Consider the following 26,577-nt stretch of genomic DNA (forward strand, 5'->3'; position numbering starts at 1 on the left):
GCCCCTCCCCTGCTCACGCTGTCTCTGTTTCTCTCAAAAGTAAATAAATAAACTTAAAAAAGAAAGGGCTGATTACAAATCAGATTTAGCAGAGGAAAAGGAAACTGAAAGATTTATCAAAATTATTAAGGTAATTAGCTAGATAGTGAATTATAGGCAATTGTATGTTCACGTTTATGTCTTTTGCAAAATATTTTTTCTACGATAGCATTTTTTTTTCACAAAAGACTACTCATATGATGAAGTTACTTTTCAAATCATACTGTGAAAAGTAGATCAGCATCAAAACAGGATATTGGTCATAATTCACACAATATTGTTCATACTCTTGACAAAAGATAATTGAGGGACACGAGAAATCTCCACCTTATTTTTTCTTTATTATGTATTTTTCTTTATTACGTTTGCATAGAAAACAAGCTAGCTTTAAGAGAAAGAAGAAACAATATAAATTTCCAAGGTAACTATAACAATTGTTTAAACTGAAAACAGCCTCAAAAAATGCCATATGTTATGAAGGCAATACATACAAGAAAAGCCTCAATTTTTCTGCTAGTGTTTTCTACAACTAGCCATGCTGCTGAGCTGGAGCTAATGGCTGATAGGATCTGCTGCTAGTCAGATTATAGTCTCTCCTCTGTTGAGTGGACTATATCCATTTGGATTTATTCACTTGGAAGAGTCTGCTTTACCAACATACATAAGCAAGATCTGAGGGCCAAAGGAAATGTTATGGATAGTGCACCAAAATGCGAATTAAAAAACAAGTATAAAAAACTCCTAGAAGAAAACATAGGTAGTAAGCTCCTTGACATCAATCTTGGTGTAGTTATTGTTGTTGTTTTTGATCTGACACCAAAAGCAAAAGCAAAAAGTAAATATATAGAATTACATTAAACTTAAAAGCTTCTGTACAGCAAAGGACTATCAAGTGAATGGGAAGTTAGGGGTTAATATTCCAAATATAAGAAGAACTCATACAACTGAATAGCAAAACAAAAACAAAGACAAATAATCCAATTAGCAAATGGGCATTATATCTGAATAGACTTTTTTTCAAAGAAGACATACAGATGGCCAACAGGTCCAGGAAAAGATGCTCAACATCACTAATCATCAGGAAAATGCAAACCAAAACCACAATGAGATATCATCTCACACCTTTAGAATGGCTATTATAAAAGAGACAAGAAAAAACAAGTGTTAGTGAGTATTTAGAGAAAATGGAACACTTGTGTAGTATTGATAGGAATGTAAATTGGTGCAGCCATTATGAAAAATAGTATGGACTTTCCTCAAAAAATTAAAAACAGAAATACCATATAATCTAGTAACTCCACTTCTGGGTACTTGTCCAAAGAAAACAAAAGCATTAACTTGAAAAGATATATGCACCCACGTTTAATGCAGCATTATTTACAATACCCAAGATAGGGAAACAGCTAAGTCTGTCTCAATAGATAAATGGAAAAGATGTGATATATATGTATACAATGGAATGTTACTTGACCATAAAAAAATTGAATGAAATCTTGCCATGTCTGACAACATGGACAGAACGTGAGAACACTATGCTACATGAAATAAGTCAGACACAGAAAGACAAAATACCACATGATCTCATATATGTGGAATCTAAAAAATAAAAAAAAATCAACACTAAGCTCATAGATATGAGAACAAATTGGCAGTTGCCAGAGTGGGGGATAGGGGTGGGTGAAATGGGTGAAGGGAGTTAAAGGTGCAAACTTCCAGTTATAAAATGCATAACTATAATAATACTGTCTTGCATATTTGAACATTGCTAAGAGAGTAAATCTTAAAAATTCTCATCACAATAAAAAAAGTGTAACCATCTATAGTGATGGATATTAACTAGATTTATTGTGATGATCATGTTACAATATACACATATATCAAATCATTATATCATACACCTGAAACTAATATGCTTTTGTCAGTAATACCTCAATATAAAGAAGGAAATAAATTACTAATCTCAGTTCTGTTACTACTACTATATAAGTCACAATTTCCCAGAAAGTTAGTTTCCATGTTAACCAACTGCAATATAATTATATGATATTTAGATACTTTACTGAATTAAAATGAGATTCATACCTCAAATTATTTCTTAGTGAAAAGCAGCCCTGGGCTGAAAGCCAGGAGATTAAATGTCCACTCTCAGTTCCAGTCCTAATTTCTTATTAATTCTAGGCTTAGACAATGTATCAGAAGCTAATAGCATATCTGTATATGAAGAGGGATATGATGAACTCTAAGGTCTCATTGAATTTATTATTCCATTATTCTGTGAGTATGGCTTCCATAACAATTTCACATGCCAGAATATTGCCTCTGGCAAAAATTTCCTCGTATGTAAAACCTGATCCAGTTTTGAGAATATTATGCCTTATTGAATCTAGAGCTCGCCATAGTGTGAAAGCTATCCATCCTTTATCTGGAAAAACGATGTGCTTTTCCAGATAAAGGAAGAATAGCATACAGTTAGTCTATGCCCCTCACACTGTGGGTAACTTCTCTAGTCTGCCTTGTTCAAATATGACAAAAGCATAAAAAAATGTAGTGATTGTAAACTGAGTGTAAGCAAGGCAACTGAATTCGGTATTTATTTAAACCGCAGGATTGATGCTCTCTATGTCAAGTTGATGGGGAAGAAAAGTCTTCATGGAACTAGATATGAAGCATGACACATTAGCAGCTTATTTTGAAAGAAAATTTGAAATAGAAAAGAATGATTCGCATTCACAAAAAGGCTCTATCACATTTTCAATTCTCCCTTGGGATTTTTGCTGCATGTTCCATATGCCTTCATGGGAAGTGACATCTCTAATGTAGCAGGAAACTTTCAGGTGGGTCTAAAATTGATGCTGTGATAGGACCAGAGACTTTTAGACAATTTGTGAAAAGAGGTTAAGACTCCAATTAAGTAATCTTGTTTTCTAAGACCCTGACAAAGCATTATTAGGCCATAGGGTTAAATGTTCCTAGACCTTACTAGATTGAAGATGAAGTGTAAGCCATAAAATAGGCCTTATCCTCTGGACATGTCGCTGAACTGGAAGTTTATTAGAACATAATACATCATGCAGAATTGTGGCCAACTCCACTGACCACAATAACACCATGTCATGAGTTTTGCAGAATATAGACATAGATTTCGAATTTTGAGTAGATCAAGGTATTAATAAAAAAGCACTTAACTTTATATTTTCTGGGGCACTAATAAAAAGCCATTCTTAATCTCTGTCCATTTCTTAATAAAAAGGGAGCACCATTTCTTAGAGCACTTGAAAACACTTATCAGAAATGTTCCACATAAAGTGTCAGTATCCTCATCATAATCATTGTTATTAAGGGATATTACCATACTTCTGTCTAGGTCTCAGGCAACAAACTTTATTGGATCTCAGTTGGGAGAAGAAAGTTGTCCTTGCAAGGAAGAGGAAAAATTACCAATGTCTTTTCCCAACTAATTAGCATGTTCTGATCACCTACAGTCAAAAAAAAAAAATTTCTCTTAAGTGGGAGAAAAACAAGGCCATATTATAGTTTATATATCATCCTTTTGAATCAGGCATAATTTTTTGTCATAGCCTTGGCCTACGAGGAAAGTATCCCTTCATATATACATTTGAAGAGCTGATTCTGTTTATCTGTTTTTATATATATTGCATATAGTATTTTGTATGGTTAACCTGAAAGGGAAAACACAAAACAACTAATTATTAATAGGCAAAATTTCACTCATGCCTGATCACAAATTCCAAACCAGGATGTCAATGTATCATTAATATGAGTTGTTCTCCCAACACATATTTGAATTTGGACTTCGAGACAGTGGCACAAGACATGGCCAAACAAGGTCTTTTTATCTGATTTGAGGCAGGAAAAATTTGTTTGCTCTAAGACTGGATAACTACTCATATAATTGTAGAGGTTAAAATTTATGGAACATTAAAATATTATAACGAAGTTTCTTAGTATTTATTTGACATTACTTAAATGCTTTTGTTTAAAGTACTTAAATGCTATACAAATTAAATGTTTTATATAAGCAGTCCCCAACCTGTGAAGGGATTATATTCCCACACTCGAGCAAAGTGATCTGGCGAATTTTTCCTTAAATGCATTCTAAACATATGCTTAGGTTTTAGGACTTTCTCACAACAGTTCCCTTAATGTAACTGAACTTTAGTACAAATAAAAATTTTAAATTGATATTTAATACATAATTCTCATGGTGAAGTGTTTATGAAGTCGAAACTCAGGATCCTGTGGCCCAGGGATAATGTCATGGATCCAAATTAACAATGTCTCTCCACTCTTGTTTTTAGTATGTCAATTTTGTCCACCAGCCTATTCCTCCGACGGTCACAAGATAACTACCAGCAGCAACTTTAGTCCACGTCCACTGCAAGTCAGGGAAACCTTTCCCTTAACTAAGGAATATAATATTCTCCTTCCAGTCTCACTGGGCAACCTTGGATCATGTGCCCATCTCCACACCAATAATGGCTGTTAGGGAAATTGCCTTAAATTAATCATGAAATTACCCTGGAACTCAGGACAAAAGTTTTAAAAAGCGGGGAGGGGGGGGTGGTTTTATATTAAGAAGAAGGAAGACAGCAATGTATTTAGGGATTTGGGATTTGGGACGCAGTGGATACAATAAGAACAGATGAGGAGAGGATGGTGAATGGGGACAACTGTTCAAATTGGTGAATTGTTTACAGGTTATCTGTTGATAATTTAGGGAATATTCATATTTTTTAAATAAAATATGTATGTAGGGTCATGTTTCCAGAAATTATTGCAACTAATTTGAGAATCTTCCCAAGAAATCAGGTAGAGGATTATCTTAAAACTCCATCACATCTATTCTTTTCAAAAGACCTCCTTAAAAAAATCCTGGTTGCTGAGATGGAAGGCATCTTTCCTCTAAAACTGCCAGCACTGGGGCACCTGGATGTCTCAGTTGATGAAGAGTATGACTCTTGATCTTGGGGTTATAAATTCAAGCCCCATGTTGAGTGTAGAGATAACTTAAAAGTAGAGTCTTTAAAAAAAATTAAGCTTGGAAAAATTTTTCCCAGAACACATGATGCTTCAAAACTATATTTGTCATTAGCATTATCCTCACTAATTATATTCAGACAACGCAATTTGATGTTATAGCACATGATAGGCAATGATTCCCTAAATAAAAAAAAGACCAAAATACTTTTCAAATAATGTTATTATAAGGAACTGGTTAGTTTGGCTTCTTGGTCTAAGCAAGTTTTAGATTTATACTAGGAAACCAATTGAGATGTCAATGAATAAGAATTGTGATTTTCCAATACATTGTTTAATATTTCATGTTTTCATTCAAATTATACATTTTTCCCTCATCCTACAGAATGCTGGGAGGAACCATCTAGCATAAATAGATACCACTCTTTAAAGGTTTTGTTTGTTTGTTTGTTTTTACCTTTGGTATCAGTGTGCTAGAACTTTAAGTTTGGGTTGTGAAAACACTCTCCACAATCAAAATAATTGCAAAAAATAAGCAATATTCTCATTTTCAATGTCACGAATTAGCAATCAATATCCAATTCTAACTCATCCAAGTACAAAAAGGAATTCACTGCAGGTAACAAAGACAGGTCCTTAAAGAATCCCCCTTTTTTTAAAAAAAGGAAGGCTCTATCATCATTGTCTTTTAAAAAATTAGGAATTTTGTTTCAACCCTGTTCAATTTAACTTTCAAGATACCTAGATATAAGATTATCAATATGCAAGTAGGTATACATTTGTGTGATTTTGCAAGAACAATTGTACAGAGTGGCTGTCAGGTTAAAAAGGTAGCACATAAACATCTCATTAACTTGTAGATCAATGCCACAAATGCAACTATAAAATCATGGACAAATTTTACTATACAAAGGTTATTACTAATCAATTTCTCTTTTTGCAAGAAAAAAGATGAAAACTCTTATATGACATTCTCTAACAGAATACTTCCGTGACCAAATTCACTTTAATTCAAGATGGCTGCGTGCCCATTGTTTCTAATGGCAACTTTTGACAAGATGATAATAAAATAAAGAGGTGAGAATGCTCAACACACAAGACACTTCAGAAAGCATTCTGGCATTTTTAAATGAAGCTTTTGGCTTTTTCCACTGATTCCTCTGTCATTCAACTGCAACCTCTAATATTTTGCACCAATTATTAATTATTTACTAATATGAAAGCTACTTTATTTAGCTGAAGAAATAAAGCCTAGAGAGATAGTGTATTTTCTAGTATTTTAATATGCTAATTGAATTAATTCCAAAAGTGAGTTTCATTACAGTTGTTCATTGTTTAGCTTTTATGAGGGAGCAGTAATGTCACTTTGAACTCAAAAATGTGCCTGCTCTACGGTCCAGTTATTTATATCCTAACAGAAATGCTATGATTAATCTTGTTTTTTTTTTTTACTATTAAGTGGACAGTACATAGTGACTTTTCAATTCAGATGTTTCCTTATTAGAATGTTTCTGCCAACTTGTGATTTTTGTGGCAATAATAATAATGAAATCGTTTCATAATAAAAAAAAATGGTGACCACCATATATTAGAAAGGAAAAGTAGGAATTCAAAATAATTTGTACTGCAAGTCAAAAAACATTCTTCTTTTCAATAATAGAGCTTCCTAACAGAACTTCTTGGGAAGATAAAAATGTTCTATATCTGTGTTATTCACTACTGGCTACATATGGTTATTGAGTACTTAAAAGGTTTGAACTAAGGAACTATATTTTTAATTTTAGCTAATTTAAATTTAAATAGCCCCACATGGCTACTGGCCATATTAGTCATGATATATGGTGTAATATGTTTCTGGTTTCTACAATTATTGTTGGAGTTACTGATGTATGTAAGCCTTTAATGACAATATACATATGTGTGTATATACATATATATATATGAGTTTATTCTTGAATACAATGTACTAAAACAATGTACTAAATGTTTTAAAATGTACTAAATGTAGTAAACTGTGACAATCTCTAAAGGCACTAATATGTTTAGGTACTTTATATGTGCATGTTTGTATATAGATATGTAAATCTATAAATCTATGTGATAAGTAAATTGACTTCTCTTTAAATACAGACACACATATATGCATATATGTATATATATTAGTATAAACTGTATTAGCTCAAATTAGTTGTGGTATCAACAACTAATAATTCTTAGTAGGCTACAACAATATAGATTTGTTTCTTACTTCTGTTTTTCAGGATTCAATTATAACTAGGCTCTGGGACCAAGCTAAAGGAGTGGCTACTATCAACGAATTAATCAATTTCTTGGCAGAGAGAAGAGAACGATGGTAGAACCAAGTACAGGCTCTCAAAGATTTTGCTTGGAAGTGGCATATGTCACATATATCTCATTTCATCGGCCAAGTCAAGTATGGTAGACAGGTCTGATATGAGTGGTGTTGAGAATATTATCTTCCTTTAGAAATAGCCTGGTAGAGAAGAATCTGATAGAGAAGGGCAGCAAATACTTTGACAATAATATAATTTATTTTCTAGAGATACATGTATACATACATATAGATAACAGATATATACCACAAATATCTATATGTGTATACATTCATGTATTTGTATATATACATATATACTTACACAGCTTCATTACAAAAGAGATTTGAATCATATACATGTATATATAACACCAAGAGAATACAAAAAAAGAATTAAGAATACAACAAAAATAAGAAATAGTCAAAAAGAGGGAGTACATAAATATCAAATCAAAGGTCCTTTACAATTGATAGAGTTGGGTTGTAAAATGGATTCTAAACTTACTAGTACACCAAAAGGGGGAAACATAATAAATTCTTACATTTACATTAATCATAAGATAAAAATAAATCAATTTCCTAGAGAAACATAGCTTTCATTGGTAAAACAATTTATGAAAGCACTATGTGATAATAAAAAAAATTTGCCTCAAAATGAATATATATTATAAATATATGCCACTACAATAAATAAACAGCCTTAATGCCCGGTAGGCATTCAGTAGATATTGACTTAATGGAACAAAAAAGATAGGAATGTCAAGTTTCCTGTAGCAGCAACGTAAAAAGTCGCTTAATGTGTAATGTTAAAGCTCAACAAAGTAAACTATCTTTTTATAAGAAGGCAAATATATAAATAATTATCTAAAATATAATTATGAAAACAATTTAAAAAAACAACAATTATGTGACTTGATACAAGAACAAGTTTAAAGTATATGGAAGAATGAATGGACTAGACTATTTATGCAATAATTAATGAAAGAATTAGACCATTTCGTGGAAAAAGAAACTGATTCTTTAGTGGTAAAATAACATAATCAGAATTATAATAAGAGTTTGCAAGAATTTTTAATCTAAATTGTGTACTTTAAAGTGATACTTAGGTAAAGCTTGGTGCAGTTTCATACATGTGTTAAGGACTTAAGAAATACCTATAAACAAAAGAATTCAATGCTAGAGATGCCAAGAAGTCCCAAAAGAAATATACTAAAGCACTGAAGTCATATTAGACATTCCCTTTGAAAATGACTATATTTTACATACAGATATTGCTTATATTTTCAGAATTTAGGAATTTCTTAAACTAAAAAAGGAGTTTATTATGTAAGTGTAAATTTATATAGGGGAATTAAATGCATACTAAAGGATTAGAGTAAGGGTTAGGATGAGGATTACATAATTAGAGATGACTTCTTTTAGCTTAAGTCATTCTCTCTTTACATAGATCTGCATTATCCAATATGTAACTACTAGCGGCATGTGGCTATTGAATGCTTGAAATGCAGCCAATCTGAACTGAGATGTGTGTAAGTGTAAAATACACACTAGATATGTTTTTAACTTAAAAAATGTAAATGATCTCATTAGTAATTTTTTATTGATTATATATAAATCAATGAAATTATTAATATTTTTAAAATATCAGACTGAAGTCTATGAACCAGATTAATTTCACCTGTTTTTGTTTTTTGTTTTTGATATGGCCACTAGGAAATTTAAAATTGCATATATGGCTAACATTTGTGGTTTACATTATAGCATTATTGGATAGATAATTTTGAGAGGAGACATGATAGAATCAATCATACACATACCTAAAAGCTGGCTTAACTTAGATTTAATTAAGAAGGAGATAATTGAGAGCAACAAAGGTATCTATCACCAATTTAGAAAGACACAAGAAAGTGTGCAACATAATCTGTATCCAAAGATTGGCTGGTAGACACCTTAATTATTGATAACATTTACTGAGTGCTGACTAGGTACCTGACATAGCACATACTTTATCCCATTTAATACTCATAAAAGTCCTATGAGGTAAAGACTAAATCGGACTGAAGGCACTTGCTGTATATTTTCCATGGTCATTTGCCAAAAATTAGCTTGTCTTTCTTTTTTGTTTATCTAAAGTCTGCAAAGGTGGGGTTTTCATACTTCAGTAGCTTTCCTTCAATTTTCAGATAGAAATGTTAAAACATGAAAAAGAAAGTTGGTTTTGAACTGTATGTATGTAGAAGAATCCGTGATCAACAAGATTAAAATATAAAATAAACTGATTATTAAGTACATAGAGAGATATCATAGCCTGAGAGAGGGACTGAATGGGGCACTAGTTTATTGACACCTTATCAGAACCTTGACTTTTAAGGCCCTATTTCCTAGAGTAATATATTTGGTAAAGATCTAGAACACACCCCATGGAGGGGTGTGGCATGCTGGCCTTAACTGAAGGCAGTGGCAATCATTGGTAATCACACTGTGACAGATTGCATATTTGTCTTACTCTTTGCATTCTCTCATTTAATTTTTGGGAATCTGTATTTTCTCCACGAGTTGCTCCAATTCTGCTTTTCCTGAAGAGATTAGTATAAAAGTTATTGTTTGTTTTGCTCTCTCTCTTCCACATTATCACAAAATCAGACCCCTCCCCCCACTACAGTAGGAGTTTATTCTTCATTTTGTTCTGACATCTCCATTTGTATGGGCCACCACCAGGGAAATCTCATTAACTGTGAGTTTTAAAGCTTCATGTAAACTACAAGTGTCTCATAAACCTAATTCTGTTATAGGAGACCCTTGCATTGTCAAGGGATACCCCCCTGAGACTTTCAAGAATGCTCAAAGTTAAGACTACTATTATAGCACATTTCTTCCTTAACAATGCAGTAATGCAGAATGAAATATATATACATATATATTTATATATATTTACATATATATGTATATATATATATATATATATATATATATATATATATATATATGTATATATATCTTCAGACTCTCAACAGTTCTACAAACACAAGGCCAAAATCATGTATAAAGCTATTTGAGGGATAAGAATCGTTACTTTCTTAGGTCTCTATCCTGCTCACCAGCATTATCATCGGGCTATTTTCTGGGGAGTATTTCACAAAGCAACAAAGTTTCCATCATGTCACGAGTGTAACTATTGAGAAGATGATGAAGAGAGAACAACAGAAACCCAAGTTGACAAAGATTGCCACGTAGAAAAAATGGATGGGGAAGCTAACTCGAGCACACTAGCTTCAAAACATGAGATTCAATTTCAGTTGTGGTAAATTACAAATTATTACTTGGTATTGTGTCTAAAGATCGGTTATGAAATAATGAAAGGAATTTTCTAGCACCAAATTTAAAGGATTACTCAAGCAATTTAATCAAAATTGAATTGTATTGGGTATATTTGAATGCTAGCTGACCATTAGAGCATTCCTTGGACACATCTATAATTATACTTTAGCAAATCCTTCTTTATGTGAAATCTGGAGCAAGGTTTTATTTAGTGGTTAATGTAGAAGTAAACAGATCAAAATTTAGCACCCAAAAGTCAGAGCACTTGCTTAAATGACTTTCAATTTGTGGGACCTATCTGAAATCACTATTTCATTTTCTGTGTCCATGGCAACTTAATAAGAGAATTGTAATAAACTCTTAATCATCATCCAATGAGCTCATTACATTTCTGATTTAGCCCTTCTAATGACTGCTTATGTCTTTGAGATGCCCACTAGGAATCCCCAAAGTGAATTTCATACATTCTATGTAGCTTTTTTGTTTGTTTGATGCAATAACCAACAGAATTACTGAATGCAGCATGAACCATAAATCAATATTTGGAAATCTTTGTTTTAAAAAATGTTTAATGATACTTTTGGTGAAAATAGTTGGCTATTAGACACATATTTAGCCTTTTTTCTATTCTACTTCTAGAAATAAGAGAATTCCCTTCCTAACGTAAGTAAAAATGTAAAATACATTCGTCAGTTCCAGTAAAACAGTTGATGAGTTCTTTATTAATAGCTTGTAATAGAACCCCCAAATATTCATAAATAAATCTCCCCCTTTCTTCTTAACATCTCTTTTTCTGAGCTGTAGAACACACGTGCACACAAATACACAATTCACTCTATTTAGTTCTGAGCCTAGGTATTTAATGATTTTTCCATTCATACAGATTATAAATTGGTGGAATATGATGCTTCTTTCATTTAATTAAAGAAGTACACTTGCAGAGCAAAATAAATCTTAAATAACATTATTTGTATTCCAGGGATTCATTTTCCATTCCTTCTAACTAACTTAAATGTCATGCTGTGTTTCTGGATTCGTTAACAACTCCAGGCACATTTCCCTCCACTTGCCTCTGTCAACCCGGCAAGCTGTTCCTTCTAACTTCAAAGTGTGAATATTTTTGCTTCATCATCAATTTTGTAGTTTGAAGGGAGAGTTGGCTTACCTAAAAAGAAACCATACTTTCCAATGAAAACAATAGAATAGGGATGCTAATTACCACTTCCTTTTAAAATATGTATGCCTTTTCTTCCAAAAAAAAAAAAGACAAGGGAACTTTCTTTTGTAAAAGAATAAAGGCAAAGTATAAAAGAGATCTTCGAACAGTATTAATTATATTTTTAAAATTTAGAATATTAAAACCACAACACAATTATCAGCTGAATATTCATGTATTCAGACTATTCAGATCAGAAATTGAACAGTTTCAAAAATATTACAATGTTTCTAAACAAAAGTTCCCAAGTTGCTCATCATTTCTACAAAGTTACCTGGATACAGCTCAATGCTTAATATAAAAGTATCACTTTGTATTCCCTATATTGGCTTTGATTCTACTAGCAGGATCTAATCATTATGGCAATCCTGGTCTTAGTTCCAACCGCACATAATCAATCTTGCTAGTTTATCACATGGCTAACCCTAAAGAATCTTTTTACCTTAAACAATACAAAGTTGAGCTCAGTCTAAAATGCAAATATTGGGGCGCCTGGGTGGCGCAGTCGGTTAAGTGTCCGACTTCAGCCAGGTCACGATCTCGCGGTCCGTGAGTTCGAGCCCCGCGTCAGGCTCTGGGCTGATGGCTCGGAGCCTGGAGCCTGTTTCCGATTCTGTGTCTCCCTCTCTCTCTGCCCCTCCCCCGTTCATGCTCTGTCTCTCTCTGTCCCAAAAATAAAAAAATAAAAAACATTAAAAAAAAAAAATTAAAATGCAAATATTACAGAGTTCCAAACACATCATCAGAAGACAATATTCGTTTCCAATTCACTTTACTGACTTTACTAGGTGGCTCTCTGAATTTTAGTCAGTGTACAGCTCTGCAGAGAGATGAAAACAGCAATTATGTTTGGAAGAATTATTTGATTTCTTAAAGCTACCTTTCAAATGAAAGGTTAGGAAAACTAACATTTTTAAGGATTCCATTAAATTGGGCAAATCTTCAGAGTTAGTGATCCTTAGCTTTCTTTACTTGGTTCTAATCACTGATTTAAGTTTCTAAGTTAGTTGTATTTATTATCAATAAGTGAAAACACGTACCAGTATCTCAGGACTTATGTGCTTGACAGTGTACGAAATGTTGTCCTCTAATATCTTCTTTGGTCTCCCCCAGGAACTTATAAGGTATATATCACCTCCTCATTGTGCAAGCGAAGAAAGAGTGACAGAGAGATGAAGCACCATGTTCAATGTCACTAAGCCCCTACACTGAGGCTTTGCTCTCTACTGCCAGTCATGCTTATTTCCCCGGTTTGAGATTTTATTTCCGCTCCATTAGATAAAGGACTTTACAAACCACCTTTACATTCCATAGCAATTACTGACCTCACATTGAAATTTGGAACTGCGAAAGTGTTTAAATTATTTATGGTTCACCTAAGTATAGTTTAATTATGATTCACCTAGGCATAGTTTAAAACCAAAGATGGGATTCTTTTAAGTTGCGCCTGGGATTTTTTCCTATTCTTTTTATTTCTGCATAATTACAAAATGAATATATGCATAGCCCTGATTTCACGATTTCTTCCACACCCATCCCCAAGATCACTGTATTCAGAATGATATGTGTTTCACATCACATATATGTATCAGAATACATGAAAGATCATATGGAAATGAGTAGTTTTGTGATTTTTTTAATAAATGGAAAAATACTGTGTATTTTGTTCTACAATTTTCTTTCTTTACTTAATAATACATCTTAGATGCTTACCTTTCACTGCATCTGTCTCATTTTAAAATGTACACTATAGATTTTTTAGATTATATAATCATTCTTCTATTAATAGACATCTATATTGATTCCATATGTTCATTATTTGAAACAATGTAATAATGATTATTCTTATGAATGCACATATGGGAAGACTTTCTCAGTCAGATAATGTTAAGTGGAATTGCCAGGTCAAAAAAGTATTCATACAGAGTATAAGAGAAGCTGTTTCCTTGTACAATCTGATTAACTTTTTATATTTTTTTTATTTTGCCTGTGATGAATTAAAACAGCTTATTTTTAAATTTGAATATATCTATTTAATGGGATTAACAAGTGTTTTATATATTTACTGGTCATTTGTACTTCTATAAATTTTCTATTCCTGTAATTTGCCCATTTTTCAAAGAGAATGTTCATTTTTCATGGAGGATTTTTAAAGAAGAGTCCTTATATTTGAGCTAATGATGTATTTGATTTACAATTTGATTGGTTAAAGATTAAGTTCTGGGGATCATTTTTCTGGGAAAAAAAAACTTGAATGTGATGGTTCATTTCTGTGTATCCAGAATCATTCAAATATCTTCCATTCCCTAATTCTCTTTTAATACGTATTCTTGACAATAGATTCTAATTCCTCTGGCTTCCCCCCCTTGAAACAACAACAATATCTTTGAAATCTAATGTGATTTTGATGTTCATATTCCCTTCTCATTTAGAGAAGTCTAAAAATGTAAACTAGCTCTGGTGAATGACATAGAAGTCTAATCTTTTTGCTTAGGTGGTTGACTAAAAGGAGAGGAAAACTCAGTCTTTGAGGAATTCTTATTCTATGAGAAGTAAAATGTGTTTATTAGATTCCTCTTGGCTCTGCCAGTCGTGATCTACTTAACAGACAAATGCGGTTATACTAAATCAAGTTGGTAACACTGGGTAGGTTCCAGAATTCAAAGTCTGTCTGTGTATAAGGATATGCTGATTCAAACTATACACCTAAAGCCTCAACATTACTTGTTGCATTGTTTTGAGGACAGAAAAATAATAAGAAGCTACAGGTAATTCCAAGATTCTGCTGATAATAGAACTTTGGCCTAAAATGCACTTCCTCGGGGGGCAAGATAAAGAGCGTAGCTTGTTATAATGGTCTTACGTAATTAAGCTAATGTGGAAGCCTTAAGACTTAAAACGTTTCTGTAAAGGATCAATGTTTCTGATCATCTCACATACTCTGGATATATTTCAGCGTGACTTGTATCCCAAGTGGTTACGCTAGAAATTTCCAAAAGAAGGATTTACATTTTGAGAATGTGTTTGAGCCTCTTTATCCCATTTTCCACCATCAAAAAGAAAACAGTTACAAATACTCAGAGATCCCTTAAAAATTCTTTATCTATTATTAAAAAATTATCTGCTTTCCTATGACTGAGAAGCAACTATAAATTTAAACTAACACTAAAGGATTGAAAAGACTTTTTAATGACAACAAGAAGATTATGGATAGTTCCATCACATACATGACATCTGGTATCTTCTTCCTTGCCAAGATCTATAAATGGCTTAAACTGTCACTTAACTCTGTAAGAAGCAATTCTTTTTTGAAACCAAACAACCTAAAGAATGATAATCAATACAGCAACAACTGTAGAAGCCTTTAATATTAGTGGCTATGTAATTATATACCAGAATAAAAGGTTTAAGATTAGCTCAAGTTCAAGTAAAATTAGCCAATATATTGATTTTATTCTATAAAATCTTATGTGCAGATACATAGTGACTTGTATAAATGTCTTAGCTATCAACTGCTGCATAACAAATGATTTCAAAAGGTAGTGATTTGCAACAGCATTTTATTATCTCCACCATTCATTCTGTAAATCAACTAGGCCCAACTCAGTGTGATGTTATCTGGGTCTGCAATGTCCAAGATGGCTCGCTATGTGCCCAGCACTTTGGTGGAGAAAGCTGGGCTCTGCTGGGATGCTGTGACAACTGAATATCCCAATGGTCTCTACAACAAGATAGCCAGTTCTTTTACAGCACAGTTCAGAGTTATCCTAAAAGGCAAAGCAAAACCTACTAGGCCTTCTAAAGGCTAAGGTGAGAAACTGGCTCATTGATACTTGTACCACAGTAAAATGGTTAAAGCAAATCACGGGGCTAATTCAGATCCAGTGTGGTAAAGCACTAGAGAGAGGCATGAACACTAGGAGGCGTGGTTCATTGGGGGCTGTTGAGAATTTAGTTACGCAACTCCATGGCATTGATGCCTTGGCATCCATTTTGTTTGACCAAGCATCCTGCAGGGGCCTTAAACTGAGATCAGTCCATCATACAAGCTGACACCCTAGATACAAGTCCACAGGGTCATAAATAAACATTAAGTTCCTGTTATGACTTCGCCAGTGGTCCTGTGATAAACAGTCTCCTCTGTCTCCCAGAGCCTTTTCCTTATAAGCTCCTTAGATAAGACTCCTGCAAAGCTTACCAAAATCTCACTCTTTTTTGTTTAAATTGACCCATTTAATCTAAGCCTGGAAACTCCCCAGAGCACTCCACCCTGGGACCTAATTAAGGCATGTGCCCTTGGTCCTGCCAGCTCTTTTTGCTGTACCTTGTCTTGACCTCCCCATGTGGTCTCTCCAGGCTTGCCATGTATTTTTTCCAGGACTTGTGAGTAATAAACTTCTCTATTTCAATTCTTTTGTGATCTTTTGTTGAAGTGAAGCTCACCATATGACACCCTAGTGTTTAACTTAACAAATGTTAATCTAATAAAATTACGATAGGGACCGTTTTTGGAGAATAACGACCACAGTTAGTCCTCTGGCCAGATATGATACACATCCTTCCCATTTCTGAAATACATTTACCAAACTCCCTAAACCCTCAAAGTTTCATCCCATTTCAACATCAGGAGCACACTCTAAGTCCAGGAATACATGATGTAAATCAGGTTCAGGTGCTGTTGAGGTTAGTTGTGGGGGCCTCTTCTTGATCAGAAGACAATGGAATAAAGAAATGGGAATAAAGAAAGCTATTGAGCCCCACATACCCAATGTACAATGGGGAGACCGGATCAGGAGAACTGCAATAGTTGCTTCCATTCATAAAGAGGAGGAAAAATGGGAGCAACATAGAGTCACTGGCCTGAAAAAGTCTGAGATCTAGCAAAGCACAGTTGCCATCTCACTTTGCTCAGAAGGGAGTATGTTGATCAGGGCCCAAATACATTCTCTGGGTGGTTCTTCTTGGCTGCTGGTGCCATGCTCTGGACACACTTTCATTTTTCCTTGGTAAGTTCCTTCAAGTGGAATGGCGAAGTCTCACAAAAGATTGATATGGAATTTGTTTTAAAAATCTGTCATACAGTTTGGTGGTTTTTTTCAAGTTGTATCATTTAATCTCCATCAGCATGTACCAGTTCTTCTAGAGTTCCAACTCTTCCCAAGTGAACCAAAAGTTGATCTTGTTAGCCTTTTTAACGTTAGCTGTTTGGTACCTCATTGTGATTTAATTTTTGATAATGATTATCTTACCTGTAGAGGATTTTTTTCAGTTATCGACCATTTTCAATGACTTCTTTGTAAAATGGTCAAATATTTTTTCTTCTGTTTTTAGTTATGTTGTCTTCTCATTGTTAAATTTTAAGAGGTTTTTTTTAATGTATAGCAAATACAAGTGCTTTGTATTTGTATATAATATTTTCTCTCAGACTGGGGCATTTCTTTTCATTTTTAATAGAATATCTTAAAAAGTGAATAAGTTTTTAAATCCAATGACATTCAATTTAATTTTTTAAAAATGGTTCATTCTTGGGGCGCCTGGGTGGCGCAGTCGGTTAAGCGTCCGACTTCAGCCAGGTCACGATCTCGCGGTCCGTGAGTTCGAGCCCCACGTCAGGCTCTGGGCTGATGGCTCGGAGCCTGGAGCCTGTTTCCGATTTTGTGTCTCCCTCTCTCTCTGCCCCTCCTCCGTTCATGCTCTGTCTCTCTCTGTCCCAAAAATAAATAAAAAACGTTGAAAAAAAATTTAAAAAAAAAAGGTTCATTCTTGTTGTATCCTATTTTTGAAAAGTCTTTGCTGTGAATTTCTATTTTTATGAAGTCAGCTGAATTTTTATTGGAATTGGATTAAATGTATAGGTCAATACATATATATTACAAGTTATTTTTTCAGAATGATACATCTTAAAGTCAGAAAGTTCTATATGAAGTATACTTCCTTCCTTTAGATCTGATTTGGTGTAATCTCTACTACGTGAAATGATTTTTAAAAAATGTAATAATCAGGGACGCCTGGTGGCTCAGTTGGTTAAAAGTCCAACTTTGGCTCAGGTCATGATCTCACGGTTCTTGAGTTTGAGCCCCATGTCGGGCTCTTTGGTGTCAGTGTTAAGCCCACTTCAGATCCTCTGTACCCCCTCTCGCTTCCCCTCCTCCCTAGTGTGCATGTGCTCTCTCTCTCTCAAAAATAAATAAACATTTTTTTAAATGTAGTAATTAAAATAGTTCAGTTAGAGATGAAGAACAACTCTTGAGCCAATAGAGGCATTTTTTTCTTGCTTACTCAAAACTCGGAGCCTTTAGGATACTAATAAATATAGCCTCAAAGAGTATTTATAATGAAGTGGGTCATTATATGAATATTATGCTTAATATATCTATAGAATAGAGGGCAAATAACTAAAAAATTTTCATAATTAATTACTATTGTTAAATATTCTGAACTGACCATTTTGATTATTGAACTTATTCATGGAATTGCCACGTGCTTTCTCAGACCGGCTGGAGCTCGCTGACATTTAAGGCACTGAACGAGTCCTTCTAATATCCATTTTCCCTCAGTAGAGAGTGTCTTAAGGAAGCATCTTTGTTTATCATCAAAATGTAAAACACTTTATAAAAACATCAATGACTTTGAGAGTTCTAGGTATTTCATAAAATACTGTAAATTTTATATTTGATCCCTAGGCAACCCTCTCAAAAAGTGCTGTTTTATATACCATCTTGGCAAAAGAACATACATAATCAGGCTTGTATTTCTGAGGTAACAAAAGGCAAAATTACCCTGTTTGAGTATGGTTTTCAGCCTGCTTATAACCATAATGTCTGCAACGGCCGGCCATCAGTTACTGTTTCAAAATGCTCCGGGGAATATTCAACTGCTGTAGTCTGAAGCTTTGTGGAATAGAACCTATAAATCTACCTACCCAAATAAACGAATAAAAAAAAATGCAACTTATGCTATGAATATAAAACCAAAATTAAAAAAAAATAATAAAGGGTAGGTTTGTTATTATTTTATTTAAAAATTTTTTTAACTTATTAATTTATTTTGAGAAAGACAGAGACAGAATAAGTGGGGGAGGGGCAGAGAGAGTGGGAGAGAGGATCCCAAGCAGGCTCTGTGTTGTCAGTGCAGAGCCTGACATAGGACTTGATCTCAAGAACCATGAGATCGTGACCTGAGCAAAAATCAAGAGTTGGATGCTTAACCAACTGAGCCACCCAGGTGCCCCAGAACTAATATATTTTAAATAAATATACTTGATCTTAATGGCAGGTGTTTATTGGGTGTTTGTTATGTGCCAGGTACTATTCTCAGTTATTTTCCTAAATAAACTTGCAACAACTTTCTGAGGCATGTTATTATCCCTGTATTACAAATGTAAAAACTGAGAAAAAAGGAGGTTAAATAATTTGCCCAAGATCAACAGTTAGGAATGGTGGACTAAGGACCTCCAAAATGCCACTCATCCATAAAACCAATAAACACTGGCAAAAATCATTAGAATCAACTTTTTTAGAACTCCAGAATTAACTAAATATTTTCAACAATCCGAGAAGCTTTTATTCAAAAATGACTCAGTCTTGATGAGAACGGTGAATTTTGTGGCATCCTGCCTTGCTTTCGTCCTATTCCCCTCCCCCCAGCTCTGTAGTAGTCTCTAAACCCAGGCAGACTTGCAACCACCCAGAGGGGCACACTGGGTTTAGAGCTCCTTAGGAAACAGGATAGAAATTCCTCAGACAATTAAAAACACAACCAGTATATGATCTAGCAATCCAAAGTCTAGATAGTTATCCCAAAGAATTGAAATCAGGATCTCAAAGAGATATATGCATTCTCATATCCACTGCAACACTATTCACAATAGTCAAGATGTGAAAACAAGCTAAATATCCATTAGCAGAGGGATGAGTAAAGAAAATGTGGTATATGCACACATACTATTCAGCCTTAAAAGAGAAGGAAATTCTGCAATATGCAAAAACATAGATGAATCTTGAGTACATGATACTAAATGAAATAAACCAGTCACCAAAAGACAAATACCGCATGATTCTCCTTATAGGCAGTATCTAAAGTAGTCAAATTTATAGACTCAAAGAGTGGAATGGTGGTTGCCAGAGGCTGGAAGGAGGGGAAAATGGAATTATTAATCAATAGACATAAAGTTTCAGTTAAGGAAGATGAATAAGTTCTAGAGATTTGCTATATAACATTGCACCTATTTGCAATAATACAGTATTATACACTTCATTTGTTAAGACAGTAGATCTCTTGTTAAATGTTCCTATCACAATAAAACAATTTTTTAAAAAGCTTCATTCACACACAGACTATTGTCGCTGTTACACTAATCTGGCAGCTCCCTGGAAAAGCTCCTTTTGGAGCTGACTCCACCTACTCTGGAAGCAGTCCTATCATTAGCCATTTATTGAAAACAATCAGCAGCAATTATTTAACATTGCATCATCCCAAAGCTGTGACGCTAGTTGTGGCAATCAAAACATAAGATATCAGGTTAAGTCTCCATATTCTAACCCCCTCCCCCGCAACTTTCTTGCTTTATTTATCTCCAAGTCTCTCCAGCACCCTTGCACACACACACACACACATGCACACCCCACATACCACACCTTCTTCCTTTAGCCAGAAGACAAAAACTTTGCTTATCTACTCATGCATGTAAAAAGCCTCACAAGTCACCAATCCATGGCGTAAGCCAACATGACTCTCTGCTGCACTCATGTCACCATGTTCTTTGCATGACATCATCCTTCACAGCATGTTTCAGTGAAATTCAAACCTATCACCACAGCCAAGGAAATGCTTTTATGCATCCATCTCAACAGTCCTGCAAATGTGTGTGTGTGAAGAACTCCATATTTACACACACACTATTTCTGTTATCTGTTTTGAATGTATCATAAAGAAAAAATGACACACAGAATATCTTGACAACTAACATAAAATGAGTCTCATTCTTCATCAGTACAAATATCAATGTGGCGTGAGTCTCATAAAGAGAAGACATCAGTGTTGAGTCTGAAATTTAAGGGTCTGAGACAATACTTATAACACAAGAAGTTAGCCTGCCACAGTGTCAGATAGATAGATAGAAGATAGAATATAGATGAAAAATGATAGATAGATAGATAGATAGATAGATAGATAGATAGATAGATATCCTGACAGGAAACACAAAGTTTTTATTATCACAGATCATCTTAGCACTGATGAGGCTATAAATGGCCTTACTACTAAAAGCATCCTGAAAAATGGTATTGATATAATTGTCTAATTATTTGGGGGGAAATTAGGATTTTGCACAAACAGAGGGGTTGTACCACAGACTCACAAAACCACGACACCCAGAGCTTGGCTGGCACATTCTCCCACCCTACCGTCTGGAGAGGGAAAGGCTTTTATTCTGGGATATAAGCAAATACTACAGGAGAGAGAAGTCTCTGAATCTCTCTGAAGTAATATACTATCTCTATCTTCCAGGACATGTTTGCTATTCAATCTTTCTCTAACCAAATTTGACAGTGGTCATTCCTCATAAAGTTTAGACCATGAGGGAATATGAAAGCATTCAGAGAATTGCCTTCCAACAATCAAGATATAGAGAGTGAAGCTAAATAGTCTAGTGACCTCTACTGATTTATTCCACAGCTTTCTATTATTGAATAATGAAAAGTTGGGTAGACTAATGTAAATGGGAAAAAAATAAAATGACGATTATTGACATTTTGATTAAAGAAATCAATGACATTCATAATTATTGTCTTAGTCTAAACTACCTGAACTTTTAGAGTAATCATTTACTGGCAGTAACATGGAACTATAATATATTTTCAGATTGTAGTTCTTATTTGAAAGTAAGTGATTTTTAAAAATGTTTTTCTTCCTAAATCTTTTCTTGAGAAGACACAACAAAAATAACCATGCTTCAGATATTGTCCCTTTTCATCACTGAATAGGTAATAAATTTATATATCTTATAAATTCTGGTCAGACCAGGTTACTTTACTTAAATCCTCATTACCTTCTGCCTACTTGCCCAGAATATGGCAAAACATTAGAAAAATAAAACTGACTTTATTTACTTTGATATAGCAAAGATATGTTCAAATACATTTCGAAATGAAACAAAATGGCCCTAATATCTAGAGTACCCTTTAGAAACAAAGCTTCACATCCTAAGCATGGCCTATGTTAAATAGTTGGACCCCCTCACAGCCATAGTGATTCTTTTAAAGCATAAATCATACCATGCCACATCTCTGCTCTCCCCTTTTGATAACTCCCTATCTCAGAAAAAAAATCAGAATCCTTTTGAATGGCCTATAATAACCTTCATGGTCTGCCCATCTTGAGTAACAGTTGCTTTTTGTTTCTTTTGTTTTGTATTGCTATATCTACATATTCCAACTACTTGGTGGATGGTTTGATAAATTGAGTATGATTGGCATATAGACTAGAAATAAGTCCTAGGGTTACTTAGCTTTCCATTAAAGCTAGATACATTCTGTATATAATCCAAATGGTTTCTCCTGGGAGATTTTTTAAGTGTCATGAAAATGTGTTCTCTTGTTCAACCCCAGACAGAGACTTATTAAGCATCTTTTGAGAGCAGTCATACACTCATTCAAGACATAGTATTTGGAGTACAGACTATCCCAGGTCTAACAGAGGAGATAAGCTATGTACATCAACATTAATATGAGCAAAGTAGCAAAAGAAAAAAAAAATGAAATGCTAAGGAATTCCAAGGAAATTATAGTCAAGACCACCTGATTACTTGGTCCAAACTGGAAAATTCTCCTGAGTGAAATGAGGAATATCTAGAGATTTAGTTTTGCCCTATTTCAGAGAAAGACAGAACAGAAGTAGGGTGACGTTAATTTTATAAATTTCAGAAAAAAAATTTGGTAGTGATATCTATATATGATATAGGTATATTGGCATAACACAGGCTTTGTTTGCCTGGTTAGCACACAGAACTACAGAATTCGTGCAGATCCAACTAGGAAAAGGGCATACAACACCTGTTTCTCCAGCAATGTGTCAGCAACATCATTTTTGTATGAAAAGAAAAATGTGCTTGCTTCTATATGTTACTGATGTACCTAATCACAATGACTTTCACTTAGAGGAGAAGATTTTATTTTAAATCATGGAATTTATATACAAAATTGAGCTTTTTAGGCGAGGTCATATTAATTCCCTTTTGATAGGGCTTTTTTTTTTTTAAGATGTGTGTCATTTCTTTGTATTTTGTCTTTACAACCACCCTATGGTGAAGGTGTTATTGCTCTGTTTTGTCAATGATGGAAACAATAAACATGGATATCAAGCAGGAGCAGTAGAGCAGAAAAGTTGCTGGAGATATTCATACACCACCTTTCCAGAACGCATCATGGGACTATAAGGAGGGCCGGAGCTTGCTTGGCTGGCAGCAGAAAGGTCCACATGGCACTTGCCGTACATCTAGGAACTCTGGGCAATTTGCTTCAGCTATACGATGGGGACAATGATACCTATATCCCAAGGTTGTGTTACAAGAGTTAAATGAGATGAAGTACACAAAACCATGGTGTACGATTATCATGGTTCTCAGGAAAGCATAACTTAAAAAAAATGTATATATTTATCAATAACCCAATGTTAGAAAATTCTGAGAATCATCATTTTGGATTGTGTTTCTGGGTCTCTCAAAATGCTTCCCATTTTGAACTATTCCCTGAAAAACTTACATTGCCAATCAAATATGAATTACTGCTTGCTTCTATAGACTACTTTCTTGAAGACTGATTACCTTTTGACTATGATTTGAGATTTAGTTTTCATAATGGGAAGTAACAGTTTTGCAGAGTGGTCTGGCAGGGTTTTATAGAACAGCTTCAGTCAGGCTGACATGTGCTTTTATTAACCATATTTCCTGTAGCTGCACAGACAATGAGAAATCCACTTCTGTGAGCAGAACCAATTATAACTGAACAGGTACACTTTTTCCCCAGCCTGGTCATGATGTCAAATGTTTGATTAGAAAGATCTTGTGCTTTTAGCAAAGTGGGGGTGAATTTCTTTCCATTTGCAAGAACAAGCTATTTCTGCCTTTCATTTCATAGTCTCTTAGTATCTTAATTCTGGTCTCTCAATGTCAAATAGAGTCATAAATACAATGCCCTTGAGATGAGGAAAACAATATTGTTCTATGTTTCAAAGCAGATTGAGCTAGCTTCGGAGAGGAGCAGGCTGCACCTAGGCACAGAATCAGACGTATTATGTGATCTAAGAGAGAACAGACACAAGGTACACATGAAGAATATGACCCAGGGGAGGGAACATGGGATGGACCCTGGCAGCCCTGCAAAGGAATCTTAAGAACAGCATCAACTACAGGGAAATGTTAGGCTGAAACAGATAGAAAGGTGAATGGAAATACTGCCTTGTGCATATATAAAACAGTGACACCACCACAATAAATCAGGTTTTGAAAGTGTGGGACTAAAATAAGGAAGGGTAATTCTAAAAAGACATTTCTTAGGAAAATCCTCTTATAGATGGTAAGAAGACAAAGTAGGAACCAAGTTCCCACAAAATGCAGGATTACAAAGACAAAGCAGGCCCCATTAAGTCAAGCATTACAGACGAGGGCCCCTCTGCTCTCAAAGCGAGAAACCTGCCAGCAATGTCAGCAGAAAGACTACCATCCCCTCAAAATACTATAAGCTTATTTTTGGAAACTTCCTAGTTCTTCTCTTAAAAATTCTTCAGCTATGGCAAAACAATCTGCTGATATTTCGAGGAACTCAAATGAAGATTTTTCAGTTACTTTTAACTCTTTCCTGACCAAAGTACAGATACAGAATCATAGATGGGTAGAATATTTAAGCTCAAAGGAATAGTAGTGATCATTTGTTCTAACCTCACTGTGTAGTCAGGAATGCCTGGATTATCTCAGATCACATGGCAAGCTAGTAACAGAGCCAGGACAGGAATCCCATTCTCTTGATTTCCATACAGTATTTTTTTTTTCCACCACAGCTCAATATTTTCAAAAGAGAATTGCACCTGTATAAAGTCCAAGAGAAAACTCTGTTAATAAGAGAACCCAAGTAGGAATAAGCTAAATTTAAAAGGTCACCAGCAGAGACTTATAAAATGAAGATTCTTTATTAAAAGTAGGAGGGGAAATGGGGTGTCTCAGTGGCTCAGTCGGTTAAGGATCGACTTCGGCTCAGGTCATGACCTCACAGCTTGTGAGTTTCAGCCCCACATCGGTCTCTGTGCTGAGGGCTTGGAGCCTGGAGCCTGCTTCAGATTCTGTGTCTCTGTCTCTCCCTCTCTCAAAAATAAATAAACACTTTTTAAAAACTTAAAAAAAAAAAGTAAGAGGGGGAAAAATGCAACCTAGAAAGAAATACCTTTTACTTTCACTCAAAATATATCTAAAGCTAACCATTTTTTGTTATTCCCATTGCTGTCCTGCTGACCCAAGGAAGCATCATGTATAGTAATGTCCCCCTAATTGATTTCCCTGTTTCCATCCTTGTTCCCCTACTAACAGCAGCACAGAAGTCAGAATGAGCCCTTTAACACGTGATTGTCATTCCCCGACCCAATCCTCCAATCACGTCTTGTTTCATAAAAATTTAAGCCAAAATTACTACAATGACCTGCAAAGACCTATACAATTTGCGTCCTGCATTCCCTCTCTGATTCCATCCCCTTTTGTCTCCTTAGCTCACCATATTGCAGCCATCCTGGCCTTCCAGGTGATTCTTGAGTACATTAGGCACATCCCCGCCACAGGGTTTATACTATCTCTTTCTTCTGCCTGGAGCATTTACCCCACTCTCTGTCTGCAAAGCTCATCTTAACTATTCAAGTCTTTGGACACGTGTTGTCTTTTCCATAAGGCACACCATGGCCAGCTTATTTAAAATTATTCTACTCACTTTGCACTCTAAATCTTACTTACCTTGGTCTATTCTTTTTTACATAGCACTTATCAAGAACTACTATATTATTTACTCCTACTAGAATGTAACATTAAATAGAGTATCAAGGCATTTACCAAGATGTTTTGTTATTGATGTATATGCAGCATCTAAAACAGTACCTAAAATATAATAATCAAGAAGTATCTGCTGAATGACAGACTTGACTAAAAGCAGAGGGTCACCATGTTAAAAGCCATAATCTCTGGTTTTACTCAAATGAAAATACAAAAATTCTACACTGGAGAGAGTACCACAGAACGGAGTGTTCCTAACTCTGAAGGAAGGGGTCTAATATGAAGAAATGGCAATCTGAAGAAATGTCAGAAGTATGTCAAAATTTGTTACAATGATAGTGCTCGCTTTGGCTGCACACATACTAAAATTGGAATGATACAGAGAAGATTAGCACGGCCACTGTGCAAGGAGGACACGCAGATTCGTGAAGCATTCCATATTTTAAAAAAATGTTATAAAGATATTCAGGACTTGAATTACAAGATTTAACTAAATGGAATATCAAACAATTGGCCAAGATGGTAAAATAAAAATTCATATTCTTTTAAATTAATATTTAAGTTTAATAAAATTTCAATCTAAAGCCCCACTAGATGTTTTTACAGAAATTAATGAAATAACTTAAAGGTTCATTTGAAAGAATG

General features: G+C 34.5%; 1 protein-coding gene and 1 non-coding gene across 2 annotated transcripts in view; one reads left to right on the top strand and one right to left on the bottom strand.

Annotated features, from left to right (window-relative positions):
* THEMIS (thymocyte selection associated) overlaps positions 1–26,577 on the bottom strand; it is a 189,126-nt gene that overhangs the window by 48,025 nt on the left and 114,524 nt on the right. The gene's annotated exons all lie outside the window — the stretch shown is intronic.
* On the top strand, positions 26,271–26,377 carry LOC131515540 (U6 spliceosomal RNA). The gene has a single exon (XR_009263611.1). It is a non-coding gene; the product is annotated as a U6 spliceosomal RNA (small nuclear RNA).

Source organism: Neofelis nebulosa, chromosome 6 (assembly GCF_028018385.1).
Source record: "Neofelis nebulosa isolate mNeoNeb1 chromosome 6, mNeoNeb1.pri, whole genome shotgun sequence".
Lineage (NCBI taxonomy): Eukaryota > Metazoa > Chordata > Mammalia > Carnivora > Felidae > Neofelis > Neofelis nebulosa.